The sequence below is a fragment of the Suncus etruscus genome, chromosome 9 (assembly GCF_024139225.1).
Source record: "Suncus etruscus isolate mSunEtr1 chromosome 9, mSunEtr1.pri.cur, whole genome shotgun sequence".
NCBI lineage: Eukaryota > Metazoa > Chordata > Mammalia > Eulipotyphla > Soricidae > Suncus > Suncus etruscus.
Genome location: NC_064856.1, coordinates 42,910,120 through 42,926,684, shown reverse-complemented (window position 1 = coordinate 42,926,684; position 16,565 = coordinate 42,910,120). Strand labels below are relative to the sequence as shown.

The 16,565-nt window shown below is 32.7% G+C and overlaps 1 non-coding gene across 1 annotated transcript; it reads left to right on the top strand.

The window, feature by feature from the left end:
* Positions 1-13,480: 13,480 nt before the first annotated feature.
* Positions 13,481-13,587, top strand: LOC126019886 (U6 spliceosomal RNA). The gene has a single exon (XR_007499498.1). It is a non-coding gene; the product is annotated as a U6 spliceosomal RNA (small nuclear RNA).
* The last annotated feature ends 2,978 nt before the right edge of the window (positions 13,588-16,565 follow it).

The following is a 16,565-nucleotide window of genomic DNA, read 5'->3' as shown; positions in this document are numbered from 1 at the left end:
CATAAGCCAGGAGTGATTTCTGAGTGCATAGCCAGGAGTTACCCGTGAATGTCATTGGGTGTGGCCCAAAAAGCAAAACAAAAGAATCTACAGGCAAAATGGTTTCAATTAAATTTAAAAAATTAAAGAAAAGAATCTAGAGTCCAGAGATCAGAGATAAAGTACTCTGGGCAGGGGTCTTGCTTTGCATCTACCCAAGTTCCATCCACAGTACAGGACATGGTTCCCTGGTCCTGCGAGGTTAGGTTTGGGTACTGCCAATCATGACCATAAAATCTAAAATAAATAAATAAATAAATAAATAAATAAATAAATAAACCTATAAACCTAAGTAGACATAAATAAACCTCTATAGACCTAGAGACAACACCTCTATAGACCCTGTTACGTATGTAAGGTAAGGTAATTAGGCCACAATTGGGGAAATTGTATATAACTTGCTCCCAAAAGTCAATCCTGGATTTGACTATAGAGAAGTCTGATTTCTCTCTAAGTTAATTTCCTTGTACTTCTAATATTTATACTAATATACTATAAACATACTATATACTAATATATATATAATATATATACTAATATATACTATATAGTATATATTAGTATATATATATCTATATATAGTATACTAATATACTATAAAGAATAAAACTTCTTTGAGAGAATAAAACTCCCCTTTGGAATGCCTTTGCTGAGCTAAGTACAAATTGTCTTTTTCCTGTCGAAAACATCTTCTTGCTCTAGTTTGAGTCCGCAGTGCTGTGATAGTTCTGGTGGTGGGATCCAGTTTCCCTCTCTGCCGAAAAGTGATCTTCAAGATTTTTTTGACAACTTCTACTTGGAACTGGTGAGACATGAGTTTGTAGATGCTTATAAAACTGTGGTACATATACACAATGGAATATTATGCAGCTGTCAGGAGAGATGAAGTCATGAAATTTTTCTATACATGGATGTACACGGAATCTATTATGCTGAGTGAAATAAGTCAGAGAGAGAGAGAAAAACACAGAATGGTCTCACTCATCTATGGATTTTAAGAAAAATGAAAGACATTCTTGCAATAATAATTTTCAGACAAAAAAGAGAAAAGAGCTGGAAGTTCCAGCTCACCTCAGGAAGCTCACCACAAAGAGTGATGAGTTTAGTTATAATAATGAGAATGTATGAGGGAAATGGAGAGCCTGTTTAGAGTACAGGCGGGGGTTGGGTGGGGAGGAGGGAGACTTGGGACATTGGTGATGGGAATGTTGCACTGGTGATGGGTGGTGTTCTTTACATGACTGAAACCCAAACACAATCATGTATGTAATCAAGGTGTTTAAATAAAAAAAAAAGTGTTTTTACTATTCGTGACCACTTCAGATGTTAGCATCGATGATACTCTCCTAACTCTTAAGCATTATCATTAATATTTATTTTATTTTTAGTTTCCTAATTTATTAACACATTTTATTGATTCATTTTTATTTTTATTTTATTTGATAATTAACAGATATCTACCTTATGCTTATCATTGTGATTAATATTGGTATATAAGTATTTAAATATATTTTATAGAAAATTTATATATTGTATATTATTTGGATCAGAACAAGCTAATAATGAAAAAAGACTAGCACATTTTTTTTCTTTGTTTCATAAATTATTTAAGCATCATGGTTACAAAATTGTTCATACTTTAGTTTCAAAAAAGAATGTACACCACCCCTTACCAGTGCAATTTTCCTGCCACCAATCTCCCCATTTCCCATCTACCCCTTCTGCTGTTTCTGGTACAAGCATTTTGCTTCTCTCTCTCTCTTTCGTTTTTGACATTTGATTGCACTATAGTTAATTAAAGGGTGTCAAGCACGTCACTTTATCAGAAATAAGCACCCAGCTTTTGCCCAGAGTGATAAGTTTCAACTATCATTCATATTGGTTCTTTCTCTACTCTAATTGCAATCACTGCTCTTTGTGACAAGGTTTTCTCATGGATTGATCTTATTGTACCTCACCACTGTTGCCTCTGGACATCATTACCATACTGCCTTTTATATTTTTATATTCCACAAATAAGTGAGATTACTTTATATCTATTCCTTTATCTTTGACTCATTTTACTCAGCAAAATAATCTCTAAATCTACCCAAGTATAAGCAAATTTTATGTCTTCATTTTTAACAGCTGCATAATATTCCTTTGTGTAGATATACCATTGTTTCTTTAGCTTCTCATCTCTTATGGAAACCTGTTTTTTACCCAAAATTCTGGCTATTGTAAATAGTTCTGCAATACTTAGGAGTGCATAGGGCATTTTTAAATTGTATTTTTGGGTCCCTTGGATATATCCATAGGCGTTATATTTTGTATCATATGGGAGCTCAATTTCCAGTTCTTTGAGGAATGCTGTTTTCCAAAAAGGCTAGACTTGAAGGCAGCAATGGATAAAAGTCCCTTAATCTCTGCATTCATGCCAACATTGGTTGTTGTTGTTCCTTGTGATGTGCCAGTCTCTGATGCTATCTCATTGTTTTTATTTTAATTTCCCTGATGACTAGTGATGTGGAATATATTTTCATGTTCCTTTTGCCCATCTGTAGTTTTGTTTTTTTTTTTTTTTGAGGAAATTTCTGTTCATTTCTTCTCCCATTTATTGATGAGGGTAGGACTCATATTTGGGTAAGCTGTGTGCAAAACAAATTACATACATGTATTCTCTGTCTCTATTATTTAAAAATACTGGACCTTTAATTGGATTACCTTAAATATTCACCTTTCAACTAGGACATAGCATTAGATATTAAGATATAAGATTTTATTTATTTTTAATTTGGATTATTTGTTTGAATTTTCTGTAGAATAGATGCAAGTGAAATCAGATGAGATTGTCATTTTCCATTCATTTTAAAATATACACTCTAGCTTCATTTATGTTACTCAATATTAAAGATGTAATTTCATCTTTTCCATAAATCAGTATTAGTATGTTCATTGTATATTTTTAATTCTATTTTTGTCTATTTATGAGTGAACATAGACTTCTCTGCTGTTATCTATTGCTACCTATGCTTGAATAAGTGTGTTAATAAATGCATCTCTTGGAAACAAAATGCATTTAAATCTAGAGTGGGACAAATGGGTTATAAATTACCAAATAATGTTTAGGGTAAAGAGAATATTAAAAAACACATAATGAGGGGCCGGGCAGTGGCGCTAAAGGTAAGGTGCCTGCCTTGCCTGCACTAGCCTTGGACGGACTGCGGTTCGATCCCCCGGTGTCCCATATGGTCCCCCAAGCCAGGAGCAACTTCTGAGCACATAGCCAGGAGTAACCCCTGAGCCTTACCGGGTGTGGCCCAAAAACCAAAAAAAAAAAAAAACACACATAATGAGAAACCAGAGAGTAGCACATTAGTAGGGCATTTGCCTTGCACAAGGCTGATCCAGGATGGATCTTCGTTTGAACCCTGGCATCCCATACAGTCCCCAGAGCCAGTAGGGATTTCTGAGCACATAGCCAGGAGTAACCCCTGAGCATCACTGGTGTATCCTAAAACACACAAACACACAAAAATAAAACCCCACACACATAAAGACCCTTTGTATTTCTGGCAAAAAGTGTCTCAGCTCCTCTACCAAGCTCTAAAAGAAAATGATGACTGATGATACTTTCCAGATAGTCTGGTCTGGACTGATACCTCTGCAACATTCTGAGAAAGGGTGGGTGCAGATTTCCCTTTCTGCATGAAACTCAGAAGTCCAATGCTACACCCTTCATCCTCCAACAAAGAAATAGCCCAACTAAGTGACTTAAACTTATAAAACTTCAAGGTACCAATTTGATTCATATCCTGGACACTGCAGCTCTTTGTACCTATGCAGCACCTCAAAATTGTATAGTAATAGCAGTTCAGTATTAACACAGGAAAATTGATGAGAAATTAAAATAGCAATTCACCAAAAGCAGAGAGCTTAAACAAAAACAAAAATAAGTTCAACTACTACCAACCACTAGTTAAATCCTTAGACACTGATTGAACAAGCAGGAAAATAGTAGATGTGTAGATCCATTTGAATTCTATCACCATACAACATTCCCAGTGTTCTTATGTAAGCCTAAAAGCCCAGGTTTTGAGTGGCCCTAGTAGTGCCTTATGCTACAACAACAAAAGAAACACTACAATTTATCCTATGAAGTTGTCAGCAGAAATGGCAGAATATCATTGGAAGTGACACCTCCACCCCCTGATGTGGCTTGGGTGGTTCTGAAAAAAAAATCTGGACTAATAAGCAGAATAAGTCAGGTATTATCAATAAATAAAAGCTTTAATTCTATGAGATTAATAAAATATGCAAAATGTTAGATGATTCATATTACAGTTAAAATGTGAATATTAAATTAACATATTTCATAAATTTGGAGGTTTGTAGTTATTAACTTAATAAAGTAATATAAAATATGTTGAAAAGCATAATGGTTTAAAAAATCTATGAGGTATTCTCTGAAATTCAGTGAAGCATATAATGTTTAAAATCTTTGAATTGGGGTCAAAGAGATAGCACAGAGGTAGAGAGTTTGCCATGCATGTGGCCAATTTGGGAGGGATCTGTTTTGATTCCTGGCATCCCATATGGTCCCCCATATGCCCAAATTGTCCCCCAAATTGTCCCCCAAATTGCCAGGGACAATTTCTGAGTGCAGAGCCAGGAGTAACCCCTGAGAGATTCTGAGTGTGGCCCAAAAATCAATCAATCAAATTAAAAAATAAATAAAGTTTAAAAAAATTAAATAAACTTGGGTCCGGAGTAATGGCGCAGGCGGTAGTTTGCCTTTCACTAGCTAACCTAGGACTGACCATGGTTCGATCCCCTGGCATTCTATATAGTTCCCCAAGCCAGGGGCAATATTTGAGCACATAGCCAGGAATAACCCCAAGTGTTTGGGGCCACAACCCCCCCCAAATTAATTAAACTCTTTGAATTATCTCCCTATAATCTGATTTTGATGAATTAGTGCTGATGCATTTAACCTCAGTCCCACAACCTACTACCATTATATGCTTTATATTCTTTCTACTATTCTTCAAGAACTAACTCTGCCATAAATTCTATCTACAAAATATTATTTTACATTTCAATCTAGCACCCTCTGATAACATATGACATATCTTGTCAAGTTTCACATTTTCTACATATTCAACTTCATCCCAAAGTGGTGTTTGTAAAATAAGTATATTGTCTACTTTAACAAAAGACATCGCTAAATTCCAAAGCAAAACACTATTAAATAAAGCAAAGGGTGATAACAATAAACAAATATCTATATAAATATATATCAGATATTCGAATTGAATCTGGTTCCATAGATTCATTCTTTTCTTGAATGAGATGTAAACTAAAGCCTGAAACAATTATGGGTACACTAACCACTCAACAGAAAGCTGGAACTCTGGGGAGAAGGTGGGCCAACTGCCTTTACTCCCAAAGCCTGTTCTGTATATTTCTATACAAATAACTAATTTTGAGTCAAGAAACTACATCTTTGCATTTACCATCCCAAATACAAAAAGCTACGTGTACTGTATACTATGTTTGTTGCTACATTCAGTATAATACCCAGGAGAGAAAAATAACCCCAAATCAATGAATGGATAACAAAGTTGTGGTATAGGTACACAATGAAATACAACCGTAAATAAAAAAAAGTAGTGCAACTTACTGTTATGTAAATGGAACTAAAAGACAACATGCTGAGTAAAGTCAGTCAGAAGGAGAGGGTCAGATGCATAATATATGAGTTACATAGTAAGAAAGCAACATAAAGTCAAAAGCAATAAATTATACTATAGACCTGAGTTTATGGGAGCAGGAGAAACAGTAGATGGGAGAGTTTTCTAGGACATTGGAAAAGAAAAACAGACAATGGCAAAAGCTGTGTTATTGGAATAAAATAAGCACGAAACTTCCATGAACAGTATTTCAAGTCACAGTACCTCATAAAAATAAGAGAAAAGTAATCTAGTGTTAGGTCTATAACTTTCCCTATGCCAAAATGAGCAACATATTGTTAATAACTGTTCATTCTTCTATAGTAAATAACTTTTGGATAACAATCTGTTTTCCCACCCATGACAGAGTAGAAGTTTCCCATACACCACAAAAGAACCTAGGGAGAATAAATGAACATGTATGGAGTCTGTAGTTATTCCCATGACAGTATGCTTTAAGCGTGGAGAATCCCTGTATCTCTTAAGCTAAGGGAATTCCCTTTCTAATTTCCCCAATATTTACTGTGCCTATGCAGAAAAATAATTGGAAGCATCACAAAATAATTTTATGTGGTTTTGTTATTGTTGTTGCTGTTTTCACTTTTTTTCTTTGTTTTGTTTGTATTTTGGGACCGTGATTATTGTGTGGTGGTTGTATTTATTGCTGTAGTGCTTTTTGGATTTTTTTTTGGTTTGATTTTTCTTTTAGTATTGTTGTGTTTCTCTCCCTGTTTCATTTTCTTCTCTCAAATTGATATTTATAGCCTCTTAAAAAATAATGTTTCCATTGATTTCAATTCAACACTCAACTTATGAGAGTTTTCTACTAGGAAGGCATAGTTCCTTGATAGATATTCATATTTTTTACATTTTAGGGATTTGAGGCACTAGTATGAACTGTTGTTGGCTTATTCCTGGTTCTGAGCTCAGGAGTCACTCTCGGCAGTGCTAAAAAGTGCTAGAATAAAAATCAACTAATTGGGTAAGCTATTCTGTATCTCTCTGGCCAGAAATCTAATATGTGTTGCTACTATTAAATTTTACATTTGTCCTCTTTCTTAGAGATGCAGTAATTTCCAAATTAACCTTAAAGTAATAGTTTTCTATGGTATATAATGTAACAGTTTAAAGATATATTGAGGAAAAAAATCATATCTTGTTTTTAAATTCCTTTAGATACTGGAATATAACTGGTGGACTGATATTGTGTCCTGTATTCACTACTCAAATGGAGAAAAAAATTTTTAGAAGATTTGGTAGTTTAGAAAATAATCTGAATGATAGAATAGGATTGGAAAATATTAAATTATTCGCTCTGAATTGCTATGCCTTTAACTAATATCTCTAACATTGAGTTCTTCATCAGCAAGCAGAGATTTCACTTGTTTTATATGATGTTATGAAGACCGACAGAACATAGAAAAAACACAGAGCGATTAACAAAAATTTTAATTTATTTCCTATTCTTGTACAATTCAAAAATAGGTTTTACTGACTATTTTACAATTTTATATAAATTAAAATTATTTTTGAATACATTATAAATGGCCAACTTCTAAATTTCCAGTAAAGAAAGATTTTCAATGATATTCTCTTTATAATTAACTATATATACATATTACAAGAAAAATATAACTATAAAATCTTAATTAAAATATGTGCGAGAAAAATGATGTAATATCAGAAAATTAAAACAATAACTTTCCCTATTTATTCGTAATGAACTTAATGTTGAGAATGAAAGAGATAATAGGAGCATCATATTCTATACTAGGTGCTCTTATATTAACATACTTTCTAAAAATTGTCTCTACATTATTATCTTCATTTCACAGATGAAGAAACAAAGTTTCTAAGGAAATTTAAGATATGCAGATTTTACACATTTAATAAGAATTGATTACTGGTTTGAATAACAAAGCTGCTATTTAAGACACGTCCTTCCAGACAGTATGCTATTTTTTACTGTTAATATCTGAACCATTACATTTTCTTGTGTAAGAGAAATAATTAAAAATTAAATAAGAAAAATCTAAATAAATTGAGAATATAAAAGATTAATATTTTATTCAGCTATTTCTTTCTGAATTTTTCTGCTTAATAGGCAATTATATGCACAAATGACACAATGTCATAGTTGATCCTTTTGTCTAACGTCTGTATAAATTAAAATAGAAAATGTACAACAAGTTCTTACCTGGACACTAGTCTTCTAATTAATGACTGCATTTTTCTAACAGAACTCATTAAATTTGCTAATTAGAAATTGAAACAAAAAGTGATATTGAGAATTATATGCCTAAACTTACGGACAAGTTATAAACACATGAGTGGTTGCATTCTACATAAACTAAGAATTCTTAATATTCTATACAGGTAGAAGTTTTGATTTAGATATTATATTGCCTGCATAATTTTTCAAAATAAAACCTAGCATATCTCCTATATTTGGAAATATCTCTCTTCTAGTATCAACATATTTTCTTTTCATATACAGTAAATAAATACAGTATGAAAATTAATACTGATTTTAACAGTAGTTATTCATTGTATGCTAAACAAATATTATAAGTGGCAAGATTTATTTCAATTGATTTTAACAACAGTATAAAAATTTTTATTATCACATTTACCAGGGCTAAAATTCTCATAATATATATATTTGCTCTTTATATATACATATACATAGATATATGAGTGTATACTTGCATTTGTGTGTTGCATTCATGTCTTTTCAAAGCAACATATTTATTTTCAATACAGTATAACTAATAATTTTGTGATTACTAATTATAAATTATAATCTGGTCATAACCAACACTGTCACCATAAAACAGTAAATGACATGTACACACATTATAGTTTAAATTTTACTCCTACAACTGAGTTTTGCTCTAATTCAGTTAATTTTGATATTAACTCTTTACCCTACCTATATCATGAAACTGCCTGTTTCTGTAGATGAGGAGTTTCTTAAAGGAAAAAGTAAACATTCTTTGTCATGTTGAGTTACTAAGAGGTAACTTAGTTAGCAAGAGGTAGATAAGAGAAGGAAAAACAGATATTCAGTACGTTTGCTTTTATATAAACAGGTACAATGTCTGCCTCTCAGTGAGAGTTTTGAGTTAGAATTTTTGAGTTTACTAAGAACTCAAAGACAGCTTGCATTCTATTAGGAAAATTTGGAATCTGATTCTAACTTTGGAGATATTACTTCTCTATATTTTTAGGATACCTTAAAAAAAACCAAATTTATTTAATTGTAAATTCACTGTCCCAACTATTTTTTCTAAGATTTCATATTTTATAATCTAACCTCTGAAAAACTTAGTGCAGTAATAACAATCACTATTGTCATAAAATATGTCATTTTATCTCTTTGATATAAAATATATTAATGGCAATTTTATATTGATCCTGATCTTTTCTCAAAATTTGGATGCTGTGAAGACATCCCCATTAATCAATTGAACTACTTATTTCCTAGTGTTCACATCTTTCTCTTACATTTCATAATTCTGCCTATCTTGAATAACTGCAGATTGCAAATCACTTTAATGTTTATTTCTTCAGTTGGCTTTCTTCTCATAAATGAATAATTCATACACACTTCTTTTGTGACTCTCAAGTGCCAAATCCTGTTGTATAAAATGTTAATATAATCTTAATTAATTTTTTATAGAAAAAGTAAGTTAAATAAATAAATAAATAAATTTATCCTTTAAAAGTATCTATAGCTTTTGTTGAATTTTATATGAAAAAGAAAAGTTAAATCAATTTAAAAAATATATAAAGTAAATAATATCTATGAAGCTTCTATGGCTTAAAACTAAATATTTGAATTAAGTTATGGTCATAAGTGAAAACATTATTTTTTATAATATGAAAAATATATTGCTAAGTATAATTTTATAAAATAAAACAATTAATCTAGAAACTAAGACTAGAAAGACATAAGTACAAATATAAAAGATGGTTTAATTACATAAAGAGCAACATATTAAATATATTCTTTTCTCTTTATTTGGCTCTCAAACTTAGAATTTCTGGATGAATATTTATTTTATTTAGTTTTTTTGTTTGTTTTGTTTTGGGGCCACCTCCAGTGACGCTCAGCGTTTACTTATGGTTATGTGCTCAGAAATTGCTCCTAGCGAGGAGGACCATATGGGGCATCGGGATTCGAACAACTGTTCGTCCTGGATCTGCTGCATACAAGGCAAACACCCTACTGCTGTGCTATTGCTCTGGTCTCATTTGATTTAGATTTTTTTAATTTATTTTATTTAGGGGCAGGAGCCATAGTACAGCAGGTAGGGTGTCTGCCTTACATGTGGATGACCTAGTCTCAATCCCCAGCATAACATATGGTCTCTTGAAAACCTCTAGGAGTAATTTCTGAGTGCAGAGCCAGGACTAATTCCAGAACACTGTAAACTGTGGCTCCAAATATAGTCCAGCCTTTCTAAATAAACAATGTGGATATTCCCTTAAAAAAATTGGATATTGAGCTCCCATATGATGCAGCAATACCACTACTAGGGATCTACCCTAGGACCACAAAAACACAACACAATAATGTCCTTTGCACTCCTTTGTTCATAATAGTGCTTTTTACAATAGGCAAAATCTGGAAACAACCTAGATGCCAGACAACATTTGAGTGGCTAAGAAAATTTTTAGTAATCTTACTGCTATACCTAAGTAATTATTGCAAATAAAAATTAAAGTATAAATTTTATTCTGAAGGACTATCTATTGGGTAAGCAATATATACTGAAAGCACCATTTTTAGTAAAGTACTGAACTCAATAAGATTTCTAGAACATAAATTCCATCTTTTTTAATATTAATGCACACAAAGTATTTGATGTTTCAATGCTGAATTTTAAGAATAGTCCTAATTTCAAGTTCTTTTTTTTTTTTTTTTTTTTTTTTTAGTTTTTGGGTCACACCCGGCAGTGCTCAGGGGTTACTCCTGGCTGTCTGCTCAGAAATAGCTCCTGGCAGGCACAGGGGACCATATGGGACACCGGGATTCGAACCAACCACCTTTGGTCCTGGATCGGCTGCTTGCAAAGCAAACGCCTCTGTGCTATCTCTCCAGGCCCTAATTTCAAGTTCTTATTGGTTCTTTCATATTATCTAGATTACAACATATCCAAAAGGATAATGCTAACAAATCAATGAACAAATTGTACTTCTAATACTGTTTAATTTATATTGAAATTTCTTAGGCTTTATTCACAATTTTTTTAATTTTATTAATATTTTCAAGAATGTTATTGACCATTATTTACAAAGTTGTTCATATTTGAGTTGTTTCAGACATGAAATGTTCTAACATCAATCCTACCACCCCTGTCCTTTCCCTAAAATAATAACCCCAGATTCATTTCCACCCCCCCATACTTCCCTTTGGCAGATCTATAAGAATTTTATTTCATATTACTTGGTTCAATAAAACATTAAGGAGGGGCTGGAGCAATAGCACAGCAGTAGGGTGTTTGCCTTGCACCCGGCTGATTCAGGATGGACATGGGTTCGATCCCTGGCATCCCATATGGTCTCCATAGCCAGGAGCGATTTCTGAGAACATAGCCAGGAGTAACTCCTGAGCATCACCGGCTGTGGCCCCCCTAAAGAACAACAAAAACAAAAAGAAACCAAAACAAACAAAAACCCTAAAAAGAAAACATAAAGGAATAACAAATAGGATCATCAGAAAAAAGTCAATGAAAGTCAATCTGTGGTTAGTTGCTATATGTTTTTAATATTTTTAATCTAATAGAGGACAACCATATGCACCACCTATAAGCACCGTACTCAACTCATTTCAACTATCATACTTTATTGTATTTGCTCACTAACTATACTATTGTGTGTTTTAACTCTTTTAACAACCTCATTACATAGTATCACTAAAGACGTTGAGGATTTATTGGTGCTTTTCATGTCTTTGGTCACACTGCTTTCTTTTTTTATTTATTTATTTATTTATTTATTTATTATTTATTTTTCGGACAAAACCATTTGATGCTCAGAGGTTACTCCTGGCTAAGCGCTCAGAAATTGCCCCTGGATTGGGGGGATCATATGGGACACCGGGGGATCAAACCGTGGTCCTTCCTTGGCTAACGCAAGGCAGACAGACACCTTTACCTCTAGCGCCACCTCGCTGGCCCCACACTGCTTTCATTCAATTAGTTTCTACAAACTAATTTCTTGCTGTTCATGAAACTTTGTAGTTAACACACCTGGAAGATGCTAAGGGATTAAACATTGTCTTCTATGCCCATCTTTACATAATGACAAGAATGCTTTCCCTAAGCATGCAATTTGCTAAGTAGATCATCCTGTGGCAGTCTAAGTGGCCCTGCAATTCAGGAGATGTGGTGTAGATTTTGAATGTGGTACAGGTTGGTTCTAGAGGATTCTGGGATCCATCTGATAGAACAGGACTGTCTCCTTTTCCAGCAAAGTTCAGTGATGTCAATTAGAGGCAATCCTGACCTGGAGTGATAGAGCGGTTATCTTTCCTTTACAGATTAAATATCTGATCTTCAATACTTGGTTCAGATCTCAACATATAGGTAAAGACCTATTTCCTAATCTAGTGTTCCCTGTATTTGTAAAGTATCTTGTAAAATATCACTCTAGTAAACCAGTGTGGTGAGTCAGTGGAACAGTGCATACCTCATAAATGTGAGTTTTGGAGTTCTGTTTTCTAAAGTCTCATAAACAAAACAAAACAAAGAAACAAAATAAAAACATAATCACCAAAAGTATCACTGTGTTGATTTTACATTTTTTGTTACCTATTTTGGGGAATGGGCACTTGGCAGTGCTCAGCCCATGTTCCTAGCTCCATAGGGATCATTCTCCTGCAATGTCTTTCCTGGTCAGGTTTAAGACACCATATGTTATGCTGGGAATCAAACCTATGAGAGCAGTTTGCAAGGTAAGCACTCTACACCCTGCAATATCATTCCAATTTCCTTGTTTTCTTTTTTAACTGTTACATCTATGATGAAACTGATCTATTAGATTTCAATAACTCACTAAAACTGAATTGAAAAAGAATAAATAAAATTTCTTCCTTATATATAACATATATCCTTTTTATAAAGCAGGCAGTTTTTATTTTTAGGTACTTAAGTATGTCTTATTATAGTTTTATGTTAAAATATAGCAAGTTCTTTCCAAACAATTTTGTTAGATGTTTACACTAGATATTAAGGCTATTTGAATTACATTTAATACAATTTTTACTCCAGAAGCTTAATGCATGTATAGAGGTGAGTTGGCTCATTTTTATTACAGGCTGCTAATAGTTAAATAGAAATATTTACATGTGCCCAATTATAAAGAGATTGCCATTATTAAATCAGGACAGACTAGAAGAGGTTCAATCAGGAGAGACTTGTTTGTATATTAGTGCTATTTGTTGTGTAACAACTTCTATAATTTGCCAATTTACAAAAGATGATAGGCATTCTTTGATATTGACATGTATATATGCCTAAAGAAATGATTCCTGAAGTACATAGTGCTTTTTGAGAAGTCACCAATACAAGTTTTCTAAACAAGAACAAAAGAAACAAGCTCCAGCTTTAAAGCAAGTTTCACAATTGTCATTCATATTTGTTATATACCATGTGTATAAGTATACATATATCATTCTTTACATATATATATATATAAATTTTTAGAATAAGAATATTAATCTTGTGCAAGCTTTAGCAGTACATATACTAAAACTGGAACTATACAGAGAAGGTTAGCATGGCCCCTGTGCAAGGATGATATGCAAATTCATGAAGCATTCTATATTTAAAACAAAAAAGAACATTAATATTATAAAGGTTAAAACCAAGACCCAATGAAAAGAGTTAAAAATGTCTGTATAGTCATAGTAAAGAAGACAAAAATATAAATAGAAAGCAAACACATGTAAATCATTTTTACAATAGAAATTTATTTCCACACATTTTAACTAATTTCAAAAATTGTAGAATTTTGAATACTAGGAAGAATAATAGCTAAACCCATAGCTCTCAGTTTTTCAGTTTTAATTTATTAATTCACCATGAATCAGAAAGTTATTCATGATTTGGTTTTAGGAATACAGTTTTTCTAGTGAATATTTGCATTATTGTTAATTTCTCTCCATAAATATCAACCGTGTCCTTCAGTACTTTAATTTCATGTGACTTCAGTACATTACTTATCTTAATCTAAGATTACTAACATATTCAATTAGATTTAAAATAGTATCAATTGGAAGATCATTTTGAAGAGTAAGTAAAACAATGCATAAAAAGTCCTTGACCATTAGCAATTCAATACATATAAGACTTATAACTAGTGTTTTAAATTAAAAATGTACCAAATTATGTACTTTGTTATATCCCTTTTCTGGCATCCCATAGTGCTTAAAAATAAATTCCATTTCCCATACTTGACAATCAAACCTCTTCGCTATCTTGTGTATCAATAGGTCTTTTGGCTTTCTTGGTGCAGTGCCTAATTTTCCTCCCAAGACATATCTGCCAGAAAGCCCGTTGGAGAAGTCGTTGACCCTTGCGTGGATCACTGGCGATATTTCTGTCATACTTCTTACTTTGGTAGTGACATTTTCCTTTTAATTCGTTTCTGCTATACTACAGAAATTTGGCTTTAGCTATCCTGCACTCAAAAAGAAATTTCAGTACCAAAAGCAAGCTGCTAGAAGTTCCCTGCTGGCTTAGTATATTTGCAACTCGAAGCCCAGCCAGCTACCTCTCTTTCTGTCAGGCTTTTTACTTCCTAAGGCTAAGTCAAAACACAGCATTTTCAAGACATCTTCTCCCTCTGCCTTTGAGCATAACAGCAAAATGATTTCTGTCTCAGGGACTCTCCCTGTCATTTGAATACCTGCTTACAAACAGGTTTGGTCAGTGTAGAATTAGGCTATTTTACTAGGTATAATTATGTAACCCTTTCTTTAGTGTTATTCTCTTTCTATTACCAGATCATAGGAAGTGGGTCTTAGCCCCTAGCTAGAATACTATTTCCCTCAGGTTAAGAATATTTGTTATCAGGAGTAAACTAGGATTTCCTGCTATCCCTTAATTTACATCAGTAATGACACCTAGGGCCAGGAACTTCTTTGATGTGTAAGAATTTAGCCTTCCTTTTATCCTCTAACTCCTAAGTGAAACCTATTCTATTCTAAGGTTACAAACCACCTAAAGCTATGTGTATTTGTTCTAAAATCAAACAATGTACATTGCATATTCCTTTCATGTTATGACTACCTCTTTTTACCCTTTATATACTTCCTTGCCTGAAGATTAAATTTGTCACACTCCTACCAGAGATGTGTTGACCCCACAATACTGCGTGTGGTATCATTATTTCATATTTCATATTCGTCCGCTTCATGTTTCCGCTTATTCTCAGTGAGGATTTATGGACCCCACTAAGGTCTTGCCTGTGGACACAGCACACCCGCAGCAAGTTTCCATATCTAAAGAGTTCACAGTGTGGGGTAAATTGTTTATTATATTGTTAGTGAAAAATGACAAATTAAATTGTGGTTCTTAAAATGTTATTGGAAGTAAGGTACTTGTCCTACACATTATTGACCTGTTTTTAATTGGCATCTCATATACTGAACAAACTGGTGCTCAACCCAGAGCATGGTGCACAATCCAGAGCACCCCTTAACACTTGAAATAATAATAGAAATATAAAAGAATGAAACTATTTATTGAGAAAAACTATATATATATATTTACATTACTTAAATATCACTTAAATAAGGTCATAAAATAATTATAATTATTTTGTCTTATTCATGGAATTGATTTAAACTTTTGCAATAGAAAAATTTGGCCTGTTTCATTAAGTATTATATTTCTAATGATTGAAAGATATTTTGATAACTTGAAAACTTCTGTAAAGTAAGCAAATGAGCAAATCTAAATAACAAGTGCTTATGGTGAAGACTTGAAGCAAATACCCTTTTTGGCAAATAAGAAAACAAAATTTTTTTATTTTTTATTTATTTATTATTTATCAATTCAATTGATTTTTCTCAGACATAAAATCAGTCAATAGTAGAAACTAGCAAATTCCTGAGATTTTGTTTCAAATTTTGAATTATTTGCTTAATACAACTAAACTTACTAAGGGTATGTTTTTTATTTTGTAAAGGACTTTTGAAAAAAGTCAAAAAGTGAATTTTATTTAACATATATGGTAGTTCCAAAGATAAGAAAAGAAAGAAAAGAAGCTGAATAGACACATTCATTTACTTGGAGGAAGAAGAACTACACACACACACACACACACACACACACACACACACACACACACAAGACTAGATTAGGGGTTGTGACTGGTAAGATCAATAGAAGGTCATTTGGTCTGCAAAGTCCCTGTGGAGTAAACCAGGCTTTGATTCAGACAAGATCAATATGAAAATCAAAGGCATTATCTTTGTTATATCTCAGGTAGTGGAGTATTATTGTCTTAGGAAAGCAAAGAAGCCAAACTATAAGTGATGAATGTTCCACTTAAAAGACACTTTCCAAAACGTTCATCTTGTACTGGCAGAAGAGTCACAGGAGAATAAATGACTTTCTTTTAAGTAACAAAAGCAGGAGACAGAAGAGACAGACATTGTGAATGTCACAGTCCTTATTCAATTGATTTTAACTGCTGATACTAAAGAGGTCTTCAAGGTACAAGATAGCTCACAAACACACAGATCCATCAAAGTTTGAGTTGAAATCTGAAACATTTACTTTATTTTAAAGACAATTCTTA